Source organism: Gavialis gangeticus, unplaced genomic scaffold, assembly GCF_001723915.1.
Source record: "Gavialis gangeticus isolate Ggan-Ray unplaced genomic scaffold, GavGan_comp1, whole genome shotgun sequence".
In the NCBI taxonomy this organism is placed as follows: domain Eukaryota; kingdom Metazoa; phylum Chordata; order Crocodylia; family Gavialidae; genus Gavialis; species Gavialis gangeticus.
Window position 1 is genome coordinate 59232684 of NW_017729031.1, and position 14753 is coordinate 59247436.

Consider the following 14753-nt stretch of genomic DNA (forward strand, 5'->3'; position numbering starts at 1 on the left):
TCTGCCCAATTTCTATCCATTTTCAGCTGCTAAGATGGCAGTTTTATACAGTATAGACTCTTGCAGCCCCAATGTGGAAATCTTGGGAAAGACATATTTCTATTGCTTTGGAAGGTTACTGGAGCTCAGGTTTTCTTGCAGCCAAATGATTCTTTTTTGCTTTCCAGAAAGTGATGGATCAATGAGTCAAGACAAATTTTGGGACCACTTCCATGGAATGTAAGGGTGAATATACTACAGTCTGAGGCCTTCTTAATTAACACTTTTATTTACTAAACCGCTGCACAGAATTTAATGGGTAGAACAAGGAAGAATCAAATTTGGAACCAAAGAAAATATGTGAAGAAATCATTCTTTAAACCCTCTGTTTTCCACCACCATTTCAGATTCTCTCTCAGTGACTGAGCCATGCATCTCAAGTACCTCTAGAGTCTGTATTGTATTTCTAAGCTATCACTCCCTCTGTCATCCCACAGGATCTACTATAAAGCATTAAATAGGGAGAATGACTTTAATTTGAGGACTACCAACTAGTATCCAAATACTAAGTATAGGTTAGACCTTTACATTTCTAGCATAGAAAATTCCTAGCGTCTTCACATGAAATGAGACTCTCACATGTCAATTCTGGATTCTTCATCTTTACTTAGGATTTTAGTGGGCAAAAGGAATGTAAGGTCTCACTCATAATTATCAGGCATCTTACATCTGGTTCCTGTGCTTATGCTGTTTGCATTGTATAAATGAGAACACTGATGACTCAAAGGGTTCTGGCGGTCTTCAGTCTTTGCACCGAGACAGCAGGAACTATGTTAAGTTTGCCTTAATTGAAAGCTGCCTCTGTTTTTGCATACTATCTTGATCTGCCCTTGGTGTGTGTTTCTATTGTGGTGTCTCTCTTAAGAAGAATGCACTAATGAAAATACTATTCCAGGGATTACTTGATGTTGGGGTGCTAGCAGGCTGAATTTGGAGGATGGGCTAAAATATCCAAAGATGGTATTTGACTATCTAGCTCCTTCAGCAAAGATGGTATATAACATCGTTCTGAGTGAAGCCTAGGAAGTAACACTTCTAGAAACTAGGAATACTGAAATGTAGTCCTGACATTGGACTCTGATTAGTTTAATATACAGCACCAAAATCTCACCATCTGAAATGATTCATTTAACCTATATCTCTGGAATAAATATAGGCAGAAAAGCAAATTGGAAATCTCAGAAAAACTCCCACCTGTATTTAAAGTGTATACATCTGAATATATATAGTTCACCATACCACACCGGACCAATTATCTATCAAGATTGGTATGCTGCCTCTGTTAGTGGTCTATGTTTGATGCTTTAAAGAAAACAGCTGGTTAATTATGCAATATTCTGCATGGTAGAAAGGCCTGGTAGGATTATTTCTTATCCTCGTGATCTGCTAGCACATTGGAGTATGAGGTGTGTCTGCTCCTCCCTAGTATGCAAAACTACAAATGTTTTCCATTAGACAGAACATTCGGCATCCCCTTTTAAAATCCCATTAGAGTATTTAACTGTTTGACTTCTACAGGATAACTATTGTGGGTGCTGTGTAAGGAACTATTTAAATTAGTTTTAATAATATGGTAAGTTTTTGAAAACTTGGCAGGCTGCTAGTGAAAGTGAAGGTATACATGAATTACAAAGGCTGTAAATGATGCCATTAATGTTATGACAGCATAACAAGTTTTCAAAAATATACTTATTTATTAAAAATATTTAGCAAAAGAATTAAACCTATGACAAGTGGGAAAGATTAAATGAATTTGTCCATGGAAAATCGCATTAGATGGGTTTTTAGTTGAACTCATATTTACTGATAAATGAATGTAGGCTTAATCTCCTAATAAGCAACGCTTCTCTTTTTGGTTTCTTTCCTTTCTGTTTGGAGATGTGTGCATGTATTTCAGTTCTTTGAAGGTTGAAGGCTGACATTCTTTCTGATATCAGAAAGAATATACAATATACAACACAAGCTCTTCAAAACCTAACCCACCCTGCCTAAACACCTCCATCCTTAGCTGCAGTACCTATGATATGTTTGTTACCAAGCCAGCCAGTTCAAATAAACATTATGCAAATTTTACTGATGGTTTTGAGACATGAACAAATGTCCGCTGAATCCTGCTGTGAAAACCATTAAACTCATTTCAAATGTAAGACACAATCCACTACTGAATCCGGGTGTTGCAGCTAATGCTTTAACCCTTTGCACCACAAAGTGTTCCTGAAAATTGTTTAATAAGCTTCTTTTACAGAAAGAGGAAACACGATGGGAGAAGGAATCACACATCTTTAATTAGAAAAATTCAAATCAGCTCTTAATTTAATTCACCATACCAGCAACCATGATTAGATCTGCATCATGATATATCTCCAATACTATCAATTTTCATAAATGCAAACTTTCCTGAATATGGTTCTGATGTATCCTGACATTTTAAAATATGTCCTATTGTCCTTTTCTGTGCAGCAGACCAAGCACAGAGTGTTCAGTCCTATATCACTGTCACAGTGGTATTAGACCAGATGGCTGCTTCCTCGCAGAATCAAGAATTAGAGATAATTTATGCTGTTCACTGTTATTAGAATGTAGAAATATAAAGAGTTTGCTGCATGCATTCATGAAAAGCTGCTCAGATCCATCAGTGACACACTGATGAAAAGGAATTTTACACTGTTACTGCACTCATAAAGGTAATGTTTTGTTCAGGTAAGGTGTCAACCGGCCTTCTAGAAGGCCGGTTGACTGCTCCTTTTACACATGATAAGATTCAGGAGTAACTGTTTTAAGGTTACAGAACACTTTGCTAATAATAGTAATATCAAAATTATTTTGTAATGGAAAAAAACTCTGTTTTTTCCCTTTTTCTTGTAAAATAAATTACTCTCTAAACATTCTTATTAAGATTTTGGGCTACTTGAGTTTTTTTCCAAGATTAAGAGTTAGACATTGTAATTCTTTTCATTCATTGGCTGCTAAACATTACATAATGTTATATACCCTTTATTTCAAATGACTTTATTAAGCTAAGTGCTACAGACAGTCCATAGAGAGATCCTGGTTCCATTGAAGTCAATGAGAATTTTGTCATTCAATAGGACCACAATTTCACTCTATAAATTGACTTATTTTTTAGTATTTTTAGTATGGATTGACAGCTGCATTAAAATGTTGAGGATTCATATCAACTCAGTTATATTAAGCTCATTTCAGTTAGGAATTTTAATATCTGTATTCCAAAGTAAAAAAGGATATTCCATTTTCATAATACATATGTTTAACAGGGCTTGTCTGTTTTAAAGGAAAACTCAGCATATTCAAAAATAAAAACATTAGGAATTCTTTGACATCATAGGATTCCTAAAACTGGGGGGAAAAAAGACCTTGATCAACTTATCCATCCTGTCACGAATGAAATCATCTATTGCAGTACACTGCGGCACATTTCTCCTTTCTTTGTACAATCTAGTTTCAAAATGTTTCAAGCTCTGGAATGGTGAAATATTGTGACATTACATCATTTCACTGCTCTTTGCTTTAACTGCTTATCAGATTATATGCATATATTGCCAAGAATAAAATTTCAGTGGCAAAAAGCAGAGAAAATAAAAGATGTGTCCCAAAGTAAAAAGTGTCCATGAAACAATCTACACAGTGAGAAAGGTCAAGAAATGGGAAAGGTAGTAGGCAGTTAATGATAGTTAATTGCTTTATCTTCTCAATGCAGGAAGTTTATCAGAGCTCACCGAGCACACCATCAACATGATTTTTAGGTTTTTACTCAAAGTAACGATAATAATTTTCCCACCAATATCTGGGAATATTACAAGTGAGTGGGAGAAATTTTATTGGCTGATGCAGGCCACTGCATATCTAATTGATATGACATAATTACTCTATGTGAACTTGGAAAAAGTATATCACTGAGTCAATGATTGAATTTGCTTAAGATCATTTTAAATTATGCCAAGAAACACTAGTAAGGACAGATTTATTTACAACTCTTTGTGATCTTATAATTTGTACTTATGGCACACAGTTAAAATATTGTGACTTCGAATGACTGACTAGCACTTTGTGAAAGTCATTATTTTTGTATTAAGACCAATATTTATAACATTATATGTTCCTGAACTGATCAGGACAGCAGAGGGCAACTAAGTGGATCACTTATCTCTATTTTGCAATTTAACCTACGTTGTGACAGGGAACAAAAAATTTAGATAATTTATAATTTTCACTCAGCCTTGCATACTTTGGAGTAATCTTGCAAGTGTTTAGCAAAACTGAAAAGTAAGGGGATTTTGCTGCCAAATAAAATGGAAAATGAAAGATTATTTTAAGAAACAGAATGTAATGAATAACTGCCTGAATGTTAAGACTATATCATAATGACTTCTTTCATTTTAAGTTTCCTGTCCAATATTGTTGATTACTGGATTTCTCCTGATTCCTTCTCTATATAAAAAGCCTGGAGCAGTTTTATTAAAAGAAGTCCATCAGAATGGAAGATAGTTGTTATGCAGGAGCAGTAACTCACATAATGTGAGATGGCATTTCTTTCCAGCTCTTGCTGCTCCGCTGGTTCTAATAGCAACCTGGAGCTCAATTTCCTCCTCAAGAACATTGCATTTCATGTGGAATGTCAATTATTAAAATGCAGTGTCCCGTGTCTTACTTTTCACTAGATGAATTCATTTGCAAACTTGCTAATTTATGCAAATGATCCTTAACCTGTAACTGCCTGGTATATATTTCTCAGTACTTCTTTGCAACTCAAAAATATATGAGAGAAATAAGTGCATTAATGCCTTGTCAGCCAAACAGGGCTGAAGTTGGGTATATCATATCAATGCTACAAAATACAGAGTTTTAATTTAAGATAAACTTGGAAAAATCCATCTGACATCTGCACCTTCAGTCATATTTCAGCAGTCATGCCGCAGACCTCAGGCCTGGTATGTAATCTATCTACTCAACACACACCTAGTTCAAAACTATTTGGAAGCAATTAATCCCTAAATTATTTTACAGGATGCTTTGTGTTACCAGAAATGAGATGAAACACTCCACTGTTGAGGAACTGAAAACCCATTAATAATTTTGGACATAGTTCATGTTTGTTATGGGCCAAGCCAAAGCCCAAATCTGAATAACTGGAAATCTAATTTTGTATTCAGCTCCAAATTTCCAAGCTCTGCCTGTCTATAATGCTAACAAAATAGGTCAAAAAAAGTCAACACATAAATAGCATATTTAACTTCAAGGAGAAAAATTTTCATTAGGGTTTTAGAAGGCAGCCACAATTAGCTTTTTACATGTATGGTGCACATCATTTTCAAAGTGTCCCCCTTAATGGCTCCACCTAGGTACTATCAGAACAGACATAAACCTCTCATTGTGCAAGTAGAACATTGCACAGTTCTAGTTACCTCTCAGGGAGTTCATGGATGTTCATATTCCTGATGTTTGCTTGGATTTGTAGTGAATCCTAGAACAGAAAGCAAAATTCACCCAAAACTGAAGACTTCTGCCTGGTTTCAAAGCTACCATGTTTTGCTTACTTACCATCCAAAAACCTAAATGGCCTATGGCATGACTAATGGTTTTGAAACTTTCAGCAAACCTGGCCCTAGTTATGGGTTGTAGGAAAACCTAAAACTATGCAAGATTCCTCTACGTTTAGCTGTTGTTACTTTTTAGCAATTTCATATAGAGTCCACGGATGATGATCCAAATTCCCTGTGACAAAATCACAGGCAAAATTCTATTGATCTCAGTGAACTGGTCATGGCAGTGAGAAAGCTGGCCCAAAATCTCATCTTGACAAACTAGTGAAAACTTCTTTTGTCTGAGCTCCAGTATGAGTTTGACCTTTTCAAAAGGAGCAGATGAGTCCCCTCTAGTTTATGTTACAACCTCCCCCCCACCCCAACACCACAAAGGAAACCTTCCTTTTGTCAGGGGCAGGATTCTTAACTCTCTCCTAGCCATTTCTCACCCAGTAAGAGGTACTGCTGCAGTGCACTTCCGAGTCCTTCCTAGCTCAGGAATGAGTCATAGTGAGATATGAGACCTGTGGTCCTGGTTCTGTGGCTTTCATTCAACAGCACAATGTACAAGCTAAAGAGCCATTGTATTGCTTTATTCATAATATTTGGGCATTCAACTTCTTAGTTTAAAAGCTCAGATGAGTATTAGCTTGTGGGGTTGGTAGATATTTTCATTGTAACTGATGTCTTGTATAGCTGAGCATTTACATCACACTTAGACCCTTCATTTCCTTTGATATCAGTGCAGATAGCAGAGTAATGTATTCCCCAAAAAACTACTAACAGAAAAGCAATTGTGGTTTTGGATTTAATAGTGCTTTTCCCCAGGACTTTTTAGGGAAATAAATATTTTGGGATATGCAAATAAGTGAGAGTCAAAATATAGCCTTTCAAGCTGGCAGCCACTTCTTTTCACAAAGGACTTACGTTTACAGGGCCATGTCTCTTTAAATCTGCCCAGGAAGATATTCCTTCTGGCCCACAGGATGCCAAAATGACTTGATGATTTATTTATGCGGAGTTTGGCAGACCGTAGTCCAGATTGTGGCTGAAGCTGAATTTTATGAGCATTCCCCCTTGTGAGTATATTTAAAAATTAAAAAGAAAGAAACAAAGAAAAAAAAGAAATTTAAAAGTTCTTTGTAGAGTTTGGCACAAGATTTCAGTAAATATTATCAGGAAGAGGAATGATTAGGAGTTAAAACAGTATATAAATGTGAACATACTAGTAGCATTTTGTGCAATGAGGAGTTAGATTTTCCCTGCATTCTTTAAAACTCAAGCAAGGAAGTTTTCATTTTAGCAGAGGATAAACCTTTGGAATGGAATGGTTTTAGCCACATATAACATGGCACTGAAGACAGTAAACTGGCAGTTTTGTCCACAAAGAAAGATGGATGTTTCATTGTCATGCCAGAGCATACAAGAAGCAGCTTGTTGGTACAATGATGTAAGAAAACAATTTTCTGCCCTATTTTACTGAATGACAGCATTTTAGTAATCCTGCAGGTGACATAACCTTAACACATGGGGTCTATGTAGATCTGGTGGCAGTACGAATGCTGGGAGGGAAGAGAATCCCAGATGAACCTGTATCACTCATTTGACACATGCATCTGAGCCAATAATTGAATTGATAAACCATATTTAAACTCAGAGTAAATGAGCCTCCTACTAAACATTTCCTAACAAAATTCAGCTGCTCAGCACAGGCAAAGCCAAACTGCATCTTAGTCGAAGTGCTAGAATGTGGTTTTTAAAGGACAGATAGGCTTACATCAGGGAAGGTGCTAAGGGGGACTGCTGTAGGGACAAATGTTTCTGTTAAGAAAAAGGTAGGCATAATGCAGGAAGAGACAGACTCTGAAGGATTGCCTCCATGCAGAAGAATTTCCAGCATGCCAGCTGCTGTGCACTAACTTCCTGTGTGGCCATTTGTAGTGCACACACAGAGATAGCATAGAGTAGAAAAGCACGGTAAATTCTCACTGTGCCTTATAAATTCTCACCCTCACTGAGGGCAGAATCCTATTTTACTTTACACATCCAAATGGCAATTATACAGGAATGTAGCTGCTCTTTTTGGCATTTTGCTACTCTATTCTGTACACGGTATGGACATGTGAAGTAAGTATCCACACAGCTACTGAGTATACACAGGCAGGTAGGTACAAGGTTTCACAGGCACATGCCCGGGTGAGCCTAAGTCACAAAACTGGAGCTGGACAAAAACCCATGATGAAACAGAAGGGCTAGGTACAGACATACAAAAACCCAGAGGCAGAATTGTTTTGTTACATGGTTTTCTGTAAGCAGCGTATTTTAGATCAGTAGTGAATAGAACACACATTTTTGGTTGTGGGGGGGGCGGAATTTTAGATTGGGTTTGCCATTTTTAAAACAGTCTATGAGTGCCAAACTTCTGTTCTGTTACAGGTATAAATTGGCTTCCAGTTGCCTATACCAGTAAAAGCGTGATGTCTGTACCTGGCTGAAGGAGGAGGAGACTTCTCACATTTTAGCCCATTATGCTATTGGTCATGTTATGTATTAGTGACAGAAAAACTTTATTTTGCCTTTGAAAAAAGGAAGTATCTAATTAGTACTCTACCATTTGCTGGAGAACTGATGTTTTGTTGCATATCAGCTAGTTAATTCTTTATATAAGGAGATATGAGAGTGAGAGAGCAGCATTTAAGGGAATCTTTCATTCACTATCTCTACCATCTCCTTTTAATTTATGCACCTCATGGGAGGTGGTTGGCTGTCATCCCTGGAGACTTTTGTCTTCCATTTGTCCACAAAATAAATATGGTATGGACTGTAAGAGTTCAAGCCTCTCTTGAATCACTATAATGTGGCTCAGTTTTGACCCAACGGAAAACACCTCTCAAGGTATAGTAGTTCACTAATCATACCTATTCAATCCCTGGCCTCCCTGCTGAGATATCATAAAAGGTATTAGTTCCAGTAGACAGAGAGCACCAAACCAATTTCATGGGTGTGCCTTCAACAGCCATCAGATGATATGGACTTCCAGGCATTACAATTTTGGGCTAGATTTGAATCAGCCAGCCAGAAATAAAAGTTTATCTGCATCTTACAGGTATTTTAACTTATGGTACTGTGATTTGCCAGTGATAACAGTAACAAAATCACTGACAGTATACTGCTCTAGAAGGTGCTTATGCATTATGTGAATCCACACACATGAAACATCGTAAGGCCTCTCCTTCATCTGCAGTTGTTGCAAGAAGGGAGAAGAGAAAAATTGATTTGTACAGGTGAACTGAGCTAATTACACAGATCCCAAACAATGACAGGGGAATATTGACACAACTTATCCTGTAATTAACTATTGCCTCCCATGAAGGTACTGTGTGATTACCCATGTAATAACATGCATTTTTTTCACAGCAGCCATGCAAGGGCTCATGTCAATAAAATATGTTGTACAAATGGAGCAAATCATTGGTGACCAAAAGAGCTATGAATAATTCTAAGGAATGACATGTGTTTTATTAAATGGATGATTTTTATTTTTTTTATTAATTGCCACTGAGGCTTGGAGCAGAGCCACGCTGCCCCTACAGAACCTCTGGAAAGCTCTCTGTAGGACTCCCCCATGCTGCTCCCCACCTTAAAAGACTCTTTCCATAGTTTTCAGCATTTACAGAGTCCACTCCACAATCCAGCACAGAAAACAGTTCCTGAACATTACTCAGGGTAAGAATGACAGTGCCGTCTGACCTTTAAACAGTCAAAGGTAGGGTTACTTCTCTATACCTCTTCCCTTTTTGTGTATTTGGTTCAATTCAACCCTAAATTATCCAGCTCACTGATAAAGGCAACAGGATACCAGGAGGGTGCACACAGTAGAAATGTCTTGATCAGTAATAAAGATATGGCCTACCAAGCAGTAGTGTGAAACAATTTTAGTCCAACATACTGAACCTTCTGAGTTGAAAAGTTTATGGAAAATATTTACTAACAATAGAAAAAGGAGAATGTGCTCTGTATAGTTAATGTAATAGAAAGCAAGCTTTATTGAGTAAAGCCACCTCAGTAGAGTGATTAATACGAAAGAATGGAATCAAAAACTGTGAAACAAAAATGACTATACAAGGACACACCTACTTCTACCTTCAATGTCTGAACTAAAAGCCAGTGATTAATATAAATACATATAAACTAATATTCATTTACATTTTTAGATGAGTTTGCTTGGTGCATAGCCATGCTGTGATTTGTGCTCACCTTCCACATTGAACTAGTTTATTTGCAGGAATGTTTGGAGAAATGGAATATTGCAATAAGATACCTACTTTCCTGTTTCATATACTGAATGCTCAAGACCGTCTGCTGACAAACAATCTACTGCAAAAAACCCCAAGAAGTCAGAGAAATAAGTGGGGGGCGGGGAAAGGAAATTTCAACTAGAGAATAATTTTAGAAAATCAAGGCCATTTGCAAGCAGCAAAATGGGTTAATTTAATGGAATAAGTTTATGTACAGGATTATCTGGGGTGATCACCCACAACTGCAAGGGCCTCAGTTTGCTAATCCAAGAGGTCCCTACCAGTCCTGAGTCCCTAAAATATTGGTTCATGTCTATATACAACAGCACACCATTCTGTGAATATCTTCTTAATCCCATACCACGTGTTTCTCTTTGCCAGAGCATCTAAAATGTAATGGTTCTTAATCTTGACTGTTTGGATTTAGGTACACCCAGAACGTACCTCCTCCCATGTTTCTGTACTGCTATTTAACTTTGTAGATATTATTCTCATTGCTAGAAAGATACAGTAACGCTTCATGATGCTTTCTATTCTAATGTGGTATGGCAGTTGCTTTCTTTAGGCCATAGCTCTCACCTACATCTGTGCTTACTGAAGTGAAACTTTAATTTGCTACACCATGCCAGAGTATTAATAGACAATTATTTATTGCAAATCTGAACCATTTATACTGTTTACTGGCTGACACAATGTAAAATTTTGATCCAAATGTTAATGTGTCCATGACATTGCATAATTCTGTTCCATGCCAAGGTTTTTTCTTTTCTAAATGAATCGAACTTGCAGTATGAGGAAATAGAGTTTTTAATGGATGAATGATTTACAGTTTCAAACTTATAAGCCTGCTTATTTGTACAACTAAGGAAGGATTGACTAATTAAAATAACAGAGCAAATTGGAAAAATTTAAGATTTTACTAAGGGCAAAATTATAGGAAGAAAATGGAAATGACTTGCAAAGTACCTAAAGGGTAACTGAATAAATCTTACTTTAGGCATTCTGGTGCAATTGAATTTTTTTAGCAGGCACTTTTGAGGCCAACCAGACTTATAAATATTCAACTGAGTAAAGCATAGATAAAAATTACATGTTCATAAAGAAGCATATGGGTAGAAAAATCACTTCCAGTTCTCCAAATGTTTGCTGAAATTACCTATACAAATGTTTTCTGCAATAGAAAAAAGAGGGCTTTATAGTTATTCCATTTTCATTAATTAACAATTACAAGAGTACATTCGAATAGTAATAGTTTGAGTCTATGTTTAATCCACCAACACAAATCCAAAGAGAATTAGGGCTTTGTAACTTGTACAGTTTAGTGGGGCTTTTTTGATGTTTTTATCTAATAGACTATTTAATCAGCTTCAGATAAAAGTGCCAAAAAGCCCGACCAAGCATCTGATCTATACAGATGCTGTGGATCCGGGTCAAACTAATGCACAGTGGTGGTAAGGTGTGGTTTTTTTAATGTCTGTAAGCAGCCTATGGGCATGATTCCTACAACAGATATGATAGAGCTCTATTTAGTATGAGAATTTTACCTGTAAATCTGACCTGAAAATTAAACAGGCTCACACCATTTAATCTAAAAAAGGCCCTCACTAACCTAGCTAAATACTCATCATGTAAACAACAAAAAACTATATTCTCCTTACCTCTTTGTTTACCCAAAAATTACAATGGCCAAGTCCAATGTAAGACCTCAGATGGCATGATTCTGTGATAACACAAATACCAAGAAAACACTATGGAGCCAGTACATGATGAGTTTGCATAAGTAGTATTTTGTAAATTACATGGCATAGTTATGTAGCCAACTCCAACTGCGGTTCCGTGTGAGCACTGTTATCAGAGACAAACATATTTTGGGATATCACAAGAAAATGAAACCAGCTGGTACCACTTTGTGGACTACCAAAGAAGAGGAGGAAAGGCACATTCACAATACATCTGATACAGATTAAAACAATGGAAGTAGGAGCACGCCACTTAGTCACAGGTCATTTTTAACCATTTTGGGGGGTTCAATAGTAAGACACAAATAGGATACTTGGTAGTTCGCTTAATTTTTTTATTAATAATTTTTAGGGAAACAAATATTTGTATCCTATGGTGTCATGGCTTCTTCAACAAAATACCATGTTCACTGATGGCTGCAGATTGAATTTCTTTTAGCACACTGTAAATAACTTTAGTTACAAATGAGTCTTCATTTAAGACACTTTTGAAAGTATCTTCAGCTCTGTTGCGGCTGACAGACTGTTCAAACTGCAGTTGCTTTTTTGGAGCCCCCTAATGGACCATGTACAGTACTGGTCCTTTCTAAGATTTTCTATGACAGTTCTTTGTGGCACCAGAACACTTGCCCTTGCAGGAGTGAGTGGCATACAAAGCTAAGAATAAGATGTATTTGTTTCACAATTTACTTCCATCATGCAGAGTGAGTTATAAATACAAATTCCCTAACAGTAACCCTATTAATGACTTAGACAGCTTTTCTATATTCTTAGCATGCATACATGGGGGAACAACTCCATTTGGGCCATTAGGCTGCATGCTGTCTGTGAATCTTCAGAACAACGTACCTGTGTATCATTGCTCTATAATGCAGACTGTCTAGCCATGCTTTGTTTATTATTCATAATACACGTTGAGAGGAGACACCAAAATGGCTCTTTTGGAGACTTTACATGCTAGGCTGCAAATACATATTAACAATAGTACACTTTTTTGCATTATGGATTTATAAAATATGTTTGCAAAATATGAAAGTATAATCCCAAATGTGAAGTAAAAATCCTATGAAAAACAGTTACTTCTTCTCTACTACACAGTGGTTGTTTTTAATCTTCACTAGCTCAGATGTGGGATTGGTTAGTATGGGTTTTGTTTATAATTAGGAAAATGGCCCAGCCCATCCTACAGAATTAAGTTCTGCAAATTTTGTTTTATGGGAAAATGAGCCAATTGTATTACAGGAATATTCTATAAAAGGTAATAGTCAAAGAGAGTTTGTCAGCAATTTGTATGCATATTTCATTTAATAAGTATAGTACTTGCAGGCTGAGACGTGTTTCAAGACTCCATCTCAGAGCTTGAAATAAACAGGAAATGCCAGCAGGTCTTGCTGTACAACACTCTGGAGGCCAAATGCTGCCTGCCTTGTGCATGTTAAAATTTTCATCAGATTCAGTGGGAGCTGAACAGGAATTAGCGCTGAGGAAGATATGATACTGGTCCATCCTTCAGGCTTAAAGAAACTGCGCTAAAATTTAGATGTTGCAACGGAAATTCATAGGGAAGGCTGTGCATAACATTTCTGTTACAGTACTATGGCAGAAATGGGTAAGGCTGTTTTAGTGTCACTTCCATTTCACTGCAACTGCACGCAGAAGAAAGATTGACGAGGTAGCCATAACCCCTATGTGTCATAACTAAGGCTGTATGTTTGTCACAGCTGCAGTTTCTGTGGAGGAAAACAGTGACTTTCACTTCCCCTCCCCAGCTAAAGATCCATGGTTTGCATTCAAGACTCTTATAGAGAATTTATTTATGCAGTTAAGTGAAATGGGGGGGTGGGGAGGAGCAAGAGGAGGGGAGAAGAGAAAAGAAAGGATGGTGTGCCTTTACTTTTCTTTTTGTCCTAATTATGACTTCAGCATTTTTATCAATTAAAAATCCATTACTTCTCCTTTTTTCCACACCAAACAAACAACTTTGCTTATATTTAAGTCACAGAGCCGTCAAATGATAATGTGTGGGGGCAGCTGAATTCTATGCATTATTGAATACAGACAGTACTTCAATGACTCTTTCTTCCTCTAACACACTGGGTTTGGTGCATTTGACATCCTCAGTATTAAAGCCTCAGTATTAAATCATTTACTAAAAGCACCTCATAGGTTCTTTACTCATACACTTGCCTCCTAGCATGAGAATGAATGTATAATTATTGGGCAGTTATGTTTGACAGAACAAAAGGGGGGATTTCTTTTATTGAGATCAGCATTTGTGTTTTTCTAGAATGAGATTGCTTAAAGGAAAAATCTTGGAAAAATAAATATGAAACTATTTGGTCATTGGACATTTCCAGTGATTTACAAGGCATCAGCAAAATGCTAAGAACTCGTCAGTTTCTCTGATCACAATCCAGCACTTTTGATTTTTGCTCTAGTTAAAACCAGTAAAATGAACACTCTGTACAACAAAGAATAATAGTGAGAGTTATTCTATTTATTCACCCATGCTTTATATCAAGGCAGACAACTACATCCAGGTGCATCTACCTACATTTGTCATTGCCAGCGAATGCAAAACCCAGAGTTCCTACAAAAGGATATATTTCCACTGTTTTAAAAAGATGCATTGTGTTATAATTTACTTACATGAAGGATGGTACTCTCAGATGCAGTTGTTAAATGCTATGACTACTACTGATAGATAATTGCAATAAGCAAGGGAAAAGGGGAAAAAAGTTCTTTTTGATAAAGTGGTTTTGTGATTTTTTTTGTTTGTTTATTTGTTTGGGTGTTTTTGTACTCATCCCCAGAGCCATAACAGGTTGACTGAAATCTTCTTCCTGTCCCATACTACGGGTAATGCAGAGCTAACCAATTCATGCACCAAAGAATGGCAGGTAAGCTGATTTATCATTTACTGCTGGCAGCTTTTTCACTGGCCAGAAGAGTATCCTCTTACCCATCACCTTATTCTGGGCTGGATTAAGATATAGCCACTGCAGGCTTTTGCTGAGTACTATGGACTCTGGAGTCTTGTGATTTCATCAGTATTTCAATTTAATTTTTTAAAGAAATATGTTTTAAGAAAAGCTTGAAAATGTGAAGTGAGTATAACCAAAACAGCAACATCA

At 36.8% G+C, this 14753-nt stretch overlaps 1 long non-coding RNA gene across 1 annotated transcript in view; it reads left to right on the top strand.

Annotated features, from left to right (window-relative positions):
- The first annotated feature begins 14477 nt into the window (after positions 1-14477).
- The window catches only part of LOC109301747, a 42800-nt gene continuing 42524 nt past the window's right edge, over positions 14478-14753 (top strand). The window contains exon 1 of the long non-coding RNA XR_002098601.1: positions 14478-14519. This is a non-coding gene — a long non-coding RNA (uncharacterized LOC109301747). The remainder of the gene's footprint in view (positions 14520-14753) is intronic.